Genomic DNA, 13,936 nt, shown 5'->3' with positions numbered 1-13,936 from the left:
CAGCCCAGTGTCCCCATGTCCCAGCATCCAGGGCCTCAGGCAGCTCACCCACAGAGCAGAGCTGGGGCAGGATTCCCCCTCCCCCACCGCGTGCCTTCCTGCCCCGACCCCCCCCCCCAACCCGTCAGCAACAGGACAGGTCGCCAGGGCTCAGCCCCCCCATTGCCCAGCTCGGCGTGCAAGTCTGCTCTGTTCCAAGGCTCATGCCTCCAGCCTGGCCTTGTCTGCACAAGGTGGGCCCTCAAAGCTGTAGACCAGGCTTACTCCCAGGGGAGAGGCCCTCCCGCCCCTGTGGCCTGGGCCTCCAGGCTTCCCCAGGTCCTGGTGAGCATCCAGTCTTGAATGAGGCAGCAGACCACCTGAGGGGAGTTGCAGGGGGGTGGGGGGCTCTGGGGCTGCTGTCACTATGGAGGATGGCAAAGGAAGCTGAGAGCCATGGGCTTGGCATCCAGACCCTGGACACTTCATGCTGCTGACAAGGCCCAGGACTGGGGACCCTGTCACGCTGCTCCCTGTTTCTCTTCGTGAGGTGCAGCACTATGGGCCAGCACAGCACTGAGGGGCTACCTGGAGGAGGGGGCCCTGGACAGGGGGTGGGCATGGCTGACAGAGGGCCTCTCTCCAAGAAAAGGCTGAATGCTTGTCAGTGCCCGACACACCCATCCTCTCTGCTGCCTAGGGGGTCGCCGTGTCACCCTGGAGAGGCCCCACCCAGCCCCAGGGCCACCTGGGCCAGGCAGGCACCAGCCAGATCTGTGCCCGCCCTGACGTGCCCACCGTGTACTGCTTCCCTCCGGGAGCGCACCCTACACGCCAGGTGCCGGCTCGCCTGCCAGAAGCATGAGCTCACTCCACTCTCCCTCAGCAGGGCGGGCTGTACCCCACCCCACAGGCCATGTGACTTGCCTGAGGTCCCACAGCCATCACGGCCACTCCCCACCCTGCCCCATCAGAGGCTTCCTGGAATAGCCCGGGGGTTCCCAGGACTCTTTGCCCTCCCAGGGACCATGACCGCCATGAGCAGGCGCCCGGACGGAGCCCAGGACAGCCTGGCACCTGGCAGGCCTGGTGGACAGGAGCGCTGGCTGGACCAGGGGCTCAAGAACCCCCAGGCTTGAGACGCCCAGGGCTGGGTGCTGTCTGGTCCAGATCCCTGGGAGGGGAGGGCAGGCAGGCATGGTTGTTGCTGTTGACACGTTTCTCTCTCCCCTTTCCCAGGGGCTCCTCTCACCAAGCAGGAAATGCTGGGGCTCTCCTGTGGGCCACTGGCCAGGCCTTCTGGACACTTCTGGGAACCCCCTCCCCACATTCTCAGAAAGCAGGAATGTGCCCTTGCCCTGAGCCCAGGCTTGTCTGGCCCAAGGTGCCCCTCCCTCCTGCCAGGGACAGCTGGGGAAGGTCAGCATCCTGGAGGAGGTGCCCTGGGCCTCGCTGGACACCAGCCCAGGGGCAGGCTGGTAAGGCAAGGACTCTGGACAGGGCCTTAGGTCAGGCAAAGGAGGAAGCAGAGGGGGATCCAGACCAGGGCACAGCGCTCTGGCCAGGCTGTGAACCCCCTCTTCACACTAGGGTCCCCAGATTCTAAGACCTGGGCCCCTGTGCTACCCCTGCAGGAGGGGATGGGGACAGTAAGCAATGAGGCCATGCCATTCTGCTGGTCATGCCTCCACCTGTCCACTTGGAGACTCTCTGTCATGGAGCCCCACTTGGCAAACTTGGCCAGGGCCTCACCTGCTGGGGGTTGGGGGACTTCTCAGAGGAGCCCCTCCCAAGAAAAACTCCCAGAATGCTAACGTGCCCCCCAAGAACTTCTGCTCACAGACCCTGGGCTCCCCCAGCAGCCCAGAGGCTCGGGGATGGTCCCACAGCACAGGGACTTGGGCGGGGGGTATGGGGCACAGAGGCTGGTGCCCTGGCCCCTGGGAGCTAGGAGGGGAGGGGAGGGCCCAACGTGGGGGAGGGGTTCTCAGAGGGTGGATGGCCGGGATGGTGACCTGTGGGGAGGAAGTGGGGACACTTGGGAGAGACCTGGTGGGGGTCCCAAGGGCCAGCAGCCACTGGGACCATGGGGGAGGGATTCCCCGAGTGTCCGGGGCTCTGAGGCAGGGTGTGGGGCCATGTGGCCACAGCAGGGCTGGCCAGGTGCCCCCACCCCGAACCTGCTGGAGGCAGGCTGCGGGGGCAGCGGGGGTGCGTGGCCAGGCCAGGCTGGTCACCCATTCTGAGGCTGGAGAGGCAGGCTGGCAACCAGTGCCTGGCTGCTATCTCTGCAGGGCCCTCTCTGAGGACACCCAGTCCTCAACTGGACAGCCAACGCTTTGAGCAGCACCATCCTGGCGTTCCCAGGCAGCCCCCGGCCATGCCCTCAACCCAGGAAAAGCTGGCAGGCTGGAGGCAGGAGGGGGACAGGGCCTGTGGCTCTGTCCCTCGGGGGAACCTGAGTCCGGGGAGGGATGAGTGGCCCTGAGCAGCAGCCTGAGGGCTTTCTGAAGGAGGTGGTGCCCCCCCCCCCCCAGTGCCCTGACCCTTGGCAGCCAGTTTCAGAGGCTTCATGGGGCGGTTCTCATCAGCTCCCGGAGCCAGCGGTTTGGCGGAGGTGCTGGGCTGGGGGGAGGGGCTGGCCTCCGCCAGGCAGGCACCCATCCTCGTCCCTCTCAAGCCCCAAACCCTTCGTGGGCACTCAAGGCCAGGATGACCCTCGCATCTCATGGATGGGACCTTGTGGGGAAGGGGGGCCCATTCCACAACGTGGCTGCCAGATAGGGAGGCTTCCTGGGGGAGGCAAGGTCTGGAGGATAAGGACCTGGGAGCAGGAAGTGAGGAGGAGCAGGATGAGGTTGGGCGGTCTCACCACCTCCCAGTGGAAGTCAGGCTGGAGATGCCTCCTCCAGAACAGGACAGAGACAAGGGGCAGCAAGCACAGGCCTCAGAGCCCCCCTGCCTGCTGGTGCCTGGACAGAGGAGGCTGTGGAGACGGGCAGCTCCCGTGCCCAGAGTCAGCGCAATCCTGTTTCATAACCAGCCTGGATTCCACCCCAGCTGAGGAAAGAGCATAAAAACCCAATATATTTTAATTATATCTTTGAGGGCCACGAGCACAATCGTTTCCAGATGGGGACCCGAATGATGGCTGCTCTGTACTCGGCCCGGGGTTGAGGGAGAAGGGAGGATGGGCTGGGCCTCCTCCAGGGTGACAGTGGCTGCTGTGGCTCAGGGCTCACTGCCCAGAGGGGAGGAGCTCTCTCTTACTGCTCGTGATTTCCATTTTACAGATGGGGAAACTGAGGCTCAGGGCTACTGGACTGCACTGCCCAAGGCAGAGTTGGCATCCTGGCCCAGGGGGTCCTTCCAGGTAGGGGGCTCCCTGGGGTGGGCAGCCCGGGTCCCAGAGCAGGGGCCTGCAGCAGACCAATGTATCAGGGACATGATTGGCAGAGGACCTGGACTGCACTGCCCAGGGAAGGCCAGCTCCGCAGCAATGGGAGGAGCCCTTGCTTACAGCTGAACCCAGCTCCATCCCAGGGCTCCCAGAGTCTGGGGTGCTGTCCCAGGACTCCTGCCTGCCCCTCCTGCTCCTCCGGGCAGGAACAGACCCAGAGCAGCATCCTTCTCAGCTGCGAGACCCCTGGGGGCCAGCTGGAGGCCCTGGTCCCACCTGCTGGAAGGGAGACCCAGCCCCATAGGGCAGGGCACGCACAGGGTGGGCACTGGAACAGGAAGGTCCCCAGGAGCTCAGCGAAGCCGCTAGGAATTCTGCCAGGTAATAAGTTTCCCTGCTCAGCCTTCCCGGCCCTTCCTATGGAGCTGGCAGCCCATGTCTACCCAGCACCTGCCACCCGGCTCTGCTGCCCCACTGCACCCCTCACCCTAGCCCAGCCCCGCTGGAGTAGGCAGGACAGTCCCGGGCCCCAGCCCCTTGCATGTAATCAGAGGATGGACAGGACAGCAAGGGGCCTCCCATCTCTGCCCACATGCCGGCCTGAAGCCCCACACCTCAGTGGTGGAAGCAGGTGGGCCCAGGAGGCATGATGGCATCGGGAGGGTTTGGGGAGGGCAGCTGCTGGGCCCCCAGTGGGGATGCCCTCACCCTCCAGGCTGGATCGAGGATGCTGGCCTGGGCTGGGAGTGTCCATGCACCTGGTCGGAGCTCAGAGTCAGCCCCACCGGCTCTCCCCAGCCCCATAGCTGCCTGGCCTCAGTGCCCCACCTGTAAAATGGGCACCAAGCAGAGGGTCCCTCCCAGGATGTCCAGGAAGGTGTGGAGGGGTGGCTGGGTCCTATGGGACCCCGGCACCCCCCAGCGACAGCGTCTCCTGAGCTTGTACTCCGGGAAGGCTCCACCACAACACCCCACCTTCCGTCACAGCCAGCATCCCAGAGGTGACCCACCAGGGGTCTTTTGGGGGTGGGGAGTAGAGAGATAGGCTTGGCCAGGGACCAGGGTGCTGCAGCCCAGACCTGGAGAGGCCGCCCAAGGATGGTGGCCGGGGCCTTTCCCTCCCAGCACCCCGCCCACCCGATGACCACAGGGTGACCCTACATGAACTGCAGCTGGCAAGGTCAAGGTGGAGACTTGGCCCAGTGCTGGGCAGAGCACCCCTACCTCCTGCGCCCGCTGCCAGGCCCTGGGGCACCCACGGCAGACGTGATGTCATCCTGTGGCCTCACCTCTGCTGGGAACAGTGAAGGTGCTCCTGGGGCCCACCGAGGCAGGTGTGGGTGCTCCTTCTCCTGGGCTGCCCGAGACTGCTGACTCACCCCTCCCCACCCACCAGCAGCCCTCAGCCCTGCCCTGAGCGGAGGGAGGCACAGACCTGCCTCACCGGACCCTGGCCAGTGCTGGTGAGAGTCTGGCTTCTCAGTGCTTCCCCGGAGCCCCCCAACCGCTAATGCCAGCAGCCACCTCCCAGTGTGAGGCTGCCTGGCACCAGCCGGGCCACAGGGCATGCTCTCTGCGCTAGCACAGAGCTGACCCAGGCCGCCTCCCGCCACCCAGTTCACTGGTTCCTGGGCTCTCAAACTCCACTCTCTCTCTGGGAGCAAATTCCCAGGATTCTGGCTGCCGCCAACTTCCATTTCCATTCTCTGTCCTGCACATACTCAACCCTCCACCATCCCTCCCCTCTCTACCCTGTGCATACTCACCCTTCTACCACCTTCCACCCTCCACCCTGCACATACTTATCCCTCCACCACTCCCCACTCCACCACCTCCCACCCTCCACCCTGCACACACTCACCTCTGCACCAGCCCCCACCCTCTGTATACCCACTCCACACTCTCACCACCCACCCCTCTCCCAAGTGTCAGAGCCCCGTATGGCTAGCAGCTTCGCCATCTCTTCACCCTGCAGGCCATATACTGCCCACGGCCCTGCTGGCTCAAGACAGCTGGGTGCACTCCTCTGGCTCCTGTTCCATCACTCTGCCTCTCCCATCCTGCCACCAGAACAGTCACTGATCCATCCGTGCATCCACCAAACAGGTCCTGACCAGGCACACGGGCCCCGGCACTGTGGGGCAAAGCTGTGCTCTCAGGACCTCCCACACCGACAGCGAGGGGCCCTCCAGGGATCCGGCAGAGTGGGTGGGCACCTAGTCGGAGGCAGGTGGGTGTGGTGTGTCGGGAGGTGGGTGGGGGCACGGGGGCTTTAGCAGGGCCCAAGGCAAGGGGCAGGTCCTGAGGGAGGCAGGCAGGAGGCCAAGAGCAGGGCCTGAAGGCAGGAGGGGGAAATGGTGCCAGAGACAATCGCACAACAGACTCGGTAAGTGCCTGCTGCATACCAGTAGTCGGGGCCCCAAGGAAGAAGCCAAGGACTATCTTGAGACAGCTGGGTCTGGGGGTGAAAAAAGGGTTTGCCTGCTCTTCCGGGCCCCTATAGCCTGGGGCTGCCTCCACCCAGAGGGGTAGGGGTCGCACCAAATGCTGGAGCGGGAAGGGGAGAGAGGTGACCCAGGCACACCTACCCTCACCCCTCCAGGCTGCAGCCCAGGGCTGCGGACAGGCCTGAGCAGGCCTGTTGGAGGCATGGCAGAGGCACACCTCCCTCCCCGTCCTTTCCACCCGCGCCAGCAGACGGCGGGCCAGGGCTGACGTCCTCTTCAGGACCCGCCTGCTTCAGGCCCTTCTCCGGCTCTGCCACCGCTGCCCAGCTGGATTCTAGCCACCGCGAGAGCCTGGAGGGTCCCCACAGGCCCTGAGCTAGAGCCCACCCTAGAGCTGCTTTTGTGCCTGGCGGTAAAGGAAAGATTCTGGGTGAAGGGGTCCCCCCAACATGGACCTCAAGGGTGCTGGCTCAGGAAAGCTCCCTCCCCTCAGGTGTCAGTCCCCACTGCTCCTGGGTCCTCCCAGGCTCGGAGACCAGTGGAACCAGCTCAGGCAGGCTGGGAGGACCAGGAAATGCCACCCCCTGGGCCATCCCTGTGCTCCCCCTCAGTCAGGGATCTGCGGGCAGCGGGAGGTGGTCATCAGGCTCAGGAGACAAAGACAGGCCCTCTCACTTCCAACAGGGTGGGTGAGGGGTCTCTGCCTCAATGCCCTGTCCCCTGGGCAGACATGGTACCTGACCCAGGGTCTTGACCCCTTCCACACCTGAGAACACGGAGACCAGGCCCCACATGCTCCCAGTTCATGGTAGTCCACGGCCCTGGCAAGCAGCACTCAAAGTCGCGTCAGGAGGCGGGGGGACACCTGGGGTCCTCCCCATTCTGCTGGAGGCACCCAGGTGGCCATGTAACGGGTGCCTGGCGGGGCTGCTGCTCGTGTAACCCCAGGTCCTGGGCCCCGCTGAGACGGAGCTGGAAAACTTGGGGTTTAAACCAAGGATGAATCCTCTGCCCATCCTGAGACTTGGCGCAGGTCCCCAGAAGAGCAGAGTGAGCCAAGCCCCTGGGATAGGAAGTGAGGTCCTGGCAAATCCCGGGGTCCAGCTGAACCCCACCCCTTCATGAGCAGGGGGAAGAGGAACAGGAAGTCCCCTGCTTCACTTGCATGCTCTCTGGACTTCTCGTTCATGACCACAAGGTCCCCCAGGCCACAGAGCAGTTCCCTAGGGAGAAGGTCCCTGAGTGGGCTTCCCAGGGAGCCGACCACCACCTCCTGGCTACAGAGCACGCCAGCATTTTCACCCCTGGAGAGGGCAAGGCCTAAGAAAGAAGGGTAGGCCCCATCAAGGCTCTTGGTGATTCAGCTATGCTAGACCCAGGGCCCCCCGCCCCACCATGTCCCCTTCCCAATGTAGCAGAGATAGCGTGGGACTGAGAAGCAGATAAACTTGCCCGCCCCAGGACCTGATTAACAGCAAATCCCAGGAAGTCCCCGCCCCATCCTGAAACCCCATCTGCAGCCTGGCTCAGCCTGGGCAGTCATCCCACCCATCCGGGGCAGGCCTGGCCCGGAGGCCACCACCACTGGCACACACCCGCACCCGTAGCCCCTCCCTGAGGGCCCAGGCTTCTCTGCCCACTTTAGGGGTGAGATGACTGAGGGGTCCTAGAGCCGCCCCTGCCCCCAGGGCCTTCCCCACTTGTCTTATCTGTGGTTGGACCAGAGCCTCATAAATGCCCCGGGGAGCAGCAGGCCCCTAGGTGAGGGCTCAGGGAGGGAGCTGACATAGTTTCTCCTGGAGGTGGGTCAGGGAAAAAACAGCCCGCCCAGGAGGCCCTCAGGGAGAGAGGTTCCTGGAGGACCTGTGCACGGACACTGGGGACAGCAGGAAAGGCAGCTGGGGCATGAGGACTTCCCTATTTCCTTTCCTTAAAGGAGGTGGCCCACCTTCCACCCTCTGGCCATTTCCTGCGGCATCAGCGTGGGGACTGGGAAAGGGGTCAGGTCCCTGGGGCGTGTGCAGTCTGCAACCCTTATACTAGGGCCTTCAGACGCTCAGTCGGCCTGAAGAACAGATAGCTACACTGAGGCAGGGGGCCTTGGCTGTGGTCACCTGTGGGTCAGGGGCAGAACTAGAGGCTACAGAGAAGGGTAAGGCAGGCAGAGGCAGGCACCCCGACCATGGGCGACGGCAAGCCTGGCCGCAGGACAGGAGGCTGGCTGGGCTGCAGTGGCCACCAAGTGTGGGCAGGAGTGGCCCTCAGTTGCGGGGCGGGGGGGGCCATGTGTGGTGCCATTGGGCAGATGACTTAATCACAGGCGGGCTTTGTCGCTGGGCGCTTGCCTCCCTGCCCGGATCCTCCCCCCGGCCCTGCCGCAGGCTGCACGCCCCCACCCCCAGCCCCAGCTCCTAGCAACCTGCAGCCGAGCGTGGGCAAATGTGAGGAGGGCTGGGGAGTCCTTGCCACAGGGCCTGGGAACAGCGCAGGGGTGGCCGTGGGGTGCGGCCGGGGCGGGTCCATCCCAGGCTGGGCCGGGGGGACGCCTGCCGTGCCTGGCCCGTGCCAGCCTCTGGAGGAGGGCATCCTGGGAGTGGCTCTGGGCTGGCATCCTGGCAGAGGAGGTGCCGGGGCCGGGGGCTTTGTATGCTGCAGGCCCCCTTCTCTTCCTGGGCCCCCACCCGGCCGATCCTGTCAGAGCCTTAGAAAGTGAGACAAAGGCCTGGGAGGCCCCGGGAGGGCTGGGACACAGGCAGGAGATGGTTTTTTTTTTTTTTTTTTTTAAAGATTTTATTTATTTATTTGACAGAGAGAGAGATCACAAGTAGGCAGAGAGGCAGGCAGAGAGAGAGGAGGAAGCAGGCTCCCTGCGGAGCAGAGAGCCCGATGCGGGGCTCGATCCTAGGACCCTGAGATCATGACCTGAGCCGAAGGCAGCGGCTTAATCCACTGAGCCACTCAGGTGCCCCAGGAGATGGGGTTTTAATGACCGGACTCTAAGGGTGGGAGAGGAGGGAGCTCGTTAACCCTGTGAGGCCCTCTCCCTGGGGGGCTGCCCACCCCCATCCAGACCCCTACCACTGACCCTTTAAGATGGAGAATGAGCAGAAACTGGGCCAGGGGCCGGGGTCCCCAATGCCCCCACCCAGGAAGCCTGTGCCCCAGTCCCCTGCCAGACGTCTGGGTGCAAATGAGGCCCTGTGCAGGAGCAGGACACCAGCTGGGAACATAGGTCTGTCATCCCTGCCCCTCTGCGCTTGCAAGTTTCCTGTGTCCTGAGCTCAGACTAGGAGCTGCACCCCTGCAGGGGGGTCACCGGCAGCGTGGGAAACCAGGGGCTCTGCCACGCCTCCCCAATTCCTTCACAGAGTTCTTCCTCACACAGAGGGGCAGTGGGGAGCCCCTGTGGGCCCCAGAGCTGTGGTAGAGACCATGGAGGGGACGGCCACCTGCTTGTTTCCTCCTTCAGGCCCTCACACCCAGTGTCGCCTGCCCCCAGCCCCTGACGTTCTCAGAGGTGCCACCAGCCAGCTCTTCCATTCCTCCCACCCCATCCCCCACAAACCACCTCCTCTCCCTCACCCCAAGGTGCAGAATTGAGCCTGTCATCTGCTCTAACCTTGGACTTGCCATGTTGGGACTTGGCGAGGCCCTGGATGTCCTGAGCCTCATTTTTCTGGAGGGCCGGATGTCCAGGGACCCAGAGCAGAAGCGGAGCCACAGATGGAGATTTCCAGCCACGTGGGATAATCCATGGAGAACAAGCGTGGGGGCCAGGTGTGAGCAGCCCCCCAGGGGGCTGGCACATTGTTCCCGAGGGTGGCAGTTGAAGGAAGCAACTCCAGGGGCACCAGATAGGGCACCCCCTGCCCCCAGGTGCTAGCTACCTGTGGCAGAAGGACCCACTTCGGCATCCCGAACCTGCACATTCTGTCCTGCTCTGGACTGGGGCAGGGACAGGAGGCTGAGGTAATAGAGCCCAGCACATGGGGAGGGATGTGCAGTAGGGCCAGCTTCTCCGCTGGGCTCAGGATGGGGTGTCCAGCTGGGGAAGGGCAGAGGCCAGGACCCCTCTGCAGGGTCACCTCCGCTCCTGAGCCTCAGCTCTGACAGCCCACCCACCATCCACATCTCCTTGGGTACCCCTTCGTTGAATATGCTGTGGGGCCAGATGGGCCCAGGGAGACCAGCAAGGGGTACCTGTGATGGCCCGCAGATGTGGGTGAGGCCAGCCAGCGGGGAGGCCAAGGTCTCACGGGGTGTCCAGGTGGTTGGAAGGTGGACAGACTCCCAGAAGACTCAGGGATCAGGCCTGAGAGCTGGTCAGGTACAGAACAGCCCGTGCTTGAGCTGGGCGGTGAACAGGGTCAGGAGATCCCCTCAAGGTGCCCACTGACTGCATCCAAGTGCAGGCACAGTGTAGAGGGCACATTCCTGTGCTTACAGGTGTCCCTCTGTGCCCGCAGGCCTGGAGCTGGGCCTGGGCCCAGAAGTGTCCCCAGGATGGGTGCGTGTGGCAGGTGCTGACACTGAAGAACGTGGCTTGTCCATGTGTGGCTACAGCAGACCCCACCGTACCCCAGAGTCGTCAGAGTGCTCCCCGGGAAGCCCCAAGCTCTCTCCATACAGCATGCCCACCCTCGGAACGCTGAGCTTTAGGAGGGCTCGAGGCCCCCATGCCTTCTTACAGGCACTTCCTTCTTGCGGTGGGGGGTCCTGGGAAGGCCACTAAATGAGCGTCCACCCAACGAAGCCACATCCCGGCCTTGGGCAAGCAGCCCTTGGCCCGGGAGCCTCCAAGTCAGTTGATGGTCCAGGGACTTGCCTGTGCCAGGTCTCCTCTGGGCAACCTGTGCTGCCAGGAGGGAACTTATGTTCCACTGAACAGAACAGGAGACGCGAGGCTGCCCTGCAGCGGCCACCCCAGGCCCGCTCACCTGCGGACGGGCCAGCCGAGCCGGGGGCAGTGGCCGTGGCACAAACAGCCCAGCTTGTTTTCACCCACGGGGCTCCCGGAGTTTCCAAAAGTCTTAATAAGGGAGGTGGCCTGGGCGGGAGCGTGGCCGCCGGGCTGTGAATGGCGCCTGTGAGCGCCGGGGAGAGGCCGTCCTCCGCGGCCAGCCAGGGGGGCCCGGGATAAATGGCCCCAGTCATGCCGTGGGCCGGCCCAGCGCGAGTGTGCGAAGTTGAAGCTATAAATTACCCGCCGAGGCCAGCGGCACCGCAGCGCGGGCGGGGGTGGGGGGTGTCCGTAAATCGGCCCTTTCACCACTGGAGGCAGCGCACGAAAGAAAAACTTTGTTTTATTAAAGCAACATCAGGGTTGCGGCCGCCCGGCTGGGAGGCGCCAACAGCGGGGCTGGGCACCGGGCAGGCGGGGAGGCGGGGGGTCCAGCCGCACCCCGGGGCCTTGGAAAAAGGGCCCGTCAGGAAGGACCAGCTCCAGCCATGGGGGGCCGGTGCCCGCTCCTGCACCAGGACTGGCGAGCCTATGCTGCGGGCTCTCTGGGTGGCCCCACCCTGGTCCCCCACACATTGCCAGGGCCCCTCCAAACCCCACCACCACAGAGCCAGCCTCCATCTGCCCCCAAGTGGGGCTCCTGGGTGAGCCACCTCCATCCCCAAGAGCTCCATCTTCCCTTCCAACCGGAGGACGAAGGACATTCCGGGGAGCAGGGAAGGAGCACTTGGGAAGCCGCAGGCCTTGTACTGCCCCTGGTGGGCTCAGGCCCTGCTCTGCTGTGTGGGCTGGAGCCCCAGCCAGCCCTCAGGGAGAGTCCCCCCACAAGCCTTCCATGGCTCCCGGCTATCCCAGCCTCAGGGTCACAGGAGGCTGGGCGGGTGGTGCTTTAGGAGCTGCCTAGGATAATTTTTATACAATTAAAGTGAAAATGAATGGAAACCAGGGGCTGTATCTCTACTCCTCCCTCAGCCAGGAGGTAGGCGCTAGTGTCCCACAGACCCTGGCAGGGTGAGTGGGTGGAAATTCAGGGTGTGTGAGTGCAGGTTCTTGCCACACACAGACTCCCAAAGGAAGCCCCCGGTGGCCCCCCAGCCTGGCCCGTACAGGGACACCCCCTGAGCGAGGTCCTCTGTGCCCACAGCCTCCTCCAGATCCTCCCCAGATCACCCCAGCCCCATGAAATGCAGAGGAGGCTGCAGCCCGAGGCCCACCCTCCCTCCTTTCTGCACCCCTACCAGAGGACAAGGCTGCATTGCTTGCCCCGCACCTGGGCCCCCTAGCTGGGTAGGTGCCTGGTAGGAAGACTTCCAGCACCACATCAGGCAAGCAAGTGCTTGCTTGGGGCAGCCAGGCCTCTGGCTTCTCTGTTGCAGGCAATTGGCTTTGCCTGTGCCCTCTGGACTTTCCAGATGTCTCAACTGAAGATGGGGCCTGGAGGTCAGGGTGGCAACCCCCTCTGGGCCCAGAGCCTGTCTGCCCCCACGTCCCCATTAGGCTGAAGGCTTCTTCTGCTTCAGCCAGGGGCTCACAGTCCTCGCTCCCTGTGTGGATTCAGAAACCCAGGCTCCTCAGCTGATGCATGGAATCCCGAGAGTCACAAATGACTGATGCCAGCCCCTTGGGGTACCAGTAACTCACGCCCTCCAACCTGGATGGGAGGTCCTGTGAACAAGACTGGTTGGAGTGGGGCTGGCCTCCCAACTGGATCCAGATTGTAGTATTCAGAACAGACCCAATATCGGAATCCAGGAAATGAGGTGAATTCGGAGCCATCAGGCAGAGAGGGCACCGCGAGGGGGGCACCTGAAGGATAAGAAGGGGCTGAACCTGGGTTGAACCTGAAGGATAAGGAGTCAGGTATGAGTGGCCCTGAAGTACGGGCTTCTGGGGGGCCTAGGGGCTGGAGCAGATAGAGCCACAGGAGGCGGGAAACCAGGGGCCAGGACACAGGAGTCACTGCAGGAGCAGAGTGGCACATGGATTTGGGAGGGAGGGCACCAGGCAGGGCAGCACAGGCCCGGGGGAGGAGCTGGGGTCGAGGTCAATCCTGGGCGAAGGCTGAAATTCCAGCCCCTGGGACTCAGCCTCCTGTACCCTCAGGCTGCTCTAGGGCCCATCCTTGACACAGTGGGCAGAACCTGGGCTAGGTTAGGGTGCCAGCCCCCCCAAGGGGCCAGGGGAAAGGGCCTGGGAGATGGCTGTGCCCCCGGAATCATGCTGCTTCCAGCCCGCCACCCAGGAGATGAAAGGCCGTACGTTGGCCCTGCCCTGTTTGGGCCCCCACAGTGCCCTTTGAAGGCTGTGGGAATGCCCGCAGGGCAGACGTGTGCCAGGCACTGGGAGGGGGGCTGCTGGTGTTGGGGCTCTGGCCGAAAGGGCCTCCTGGCTCAGCCCTGGCCACCTTCCCAAGGCCACACTGTCACGGCCTTGCCCTGTCAGAGATGCCAGTGGGCAATGGGGGCAGGGGGTACCACCATCCTCTACCGGCCGCAAAAAGCAAGGCCTGTGACCGTGCCTCAGTCTCCCCATCTGTACTGCCAGTAGACAGAGACCAAGAAGGTGTGGAAGCAAGACTCCCACCCACCCACCCACCCCTGCAGTGTGGGCCTCAGGGTGGACAAGGGTCCAAGGAAATGCAGGCCTCCCAGGCCCCTCTGGAACCTCTCTTCTAGGAGTTATCCCACTGCCTGGCAGGCCTGGGGGAAACCTCCCGCCAGGACCGACTGTGAGGAGACGCGGGAGGCCCTGTGGGGTGGGGGGGCAGCCTCTGCATCAGTCTGCTCTGGCTGGGAACCCCTCCCACCTGATCCCAGCTGCCACCTGGGATGCAGGACAGACTCCAGGGAACCTGAGGGCGAGGGTGGGGCCTGTTGCTCCCCTCCAGGGAACCTGAGGGCGGGGGGGTGGGGCCTGTTGCTCCCCGGGGCTGGGCTGGGGCTGGAATGTTTGCGTTCACTGTTTGCCTGAGGAGGGTGGTGCCCCCGGGGTGGGGGGCCCTCCTGGGGAGCCCCTCCCGGTTCCTAGGGCCCCAGGCCCAGCTGAGTCTACAGCTAAGTCAGCTGGGTGGGGGAGGGACCCTCTGAGTCGGATGGGGAATTCCAGGGCTGGTCTGGACACAAAAGGGTCCTTCCTGCCTCCAGCCTGCCC

This window comes from Meles meles, chromosome 2 (assembly GCF_922984935.1).
Source record: "Meles meles chromosome 2, mMelMel3.1 paternal haplotype, whole genome shotgun sequence".
NCBI classification, from domain to species: Eukaryota; Metazoa; Chordata; class Mammalia; order Carnivora; family Mustelidae; genus Meles; species Meles meles.
Note: the sequence above shows the minus strand (reverse complement) of the source record.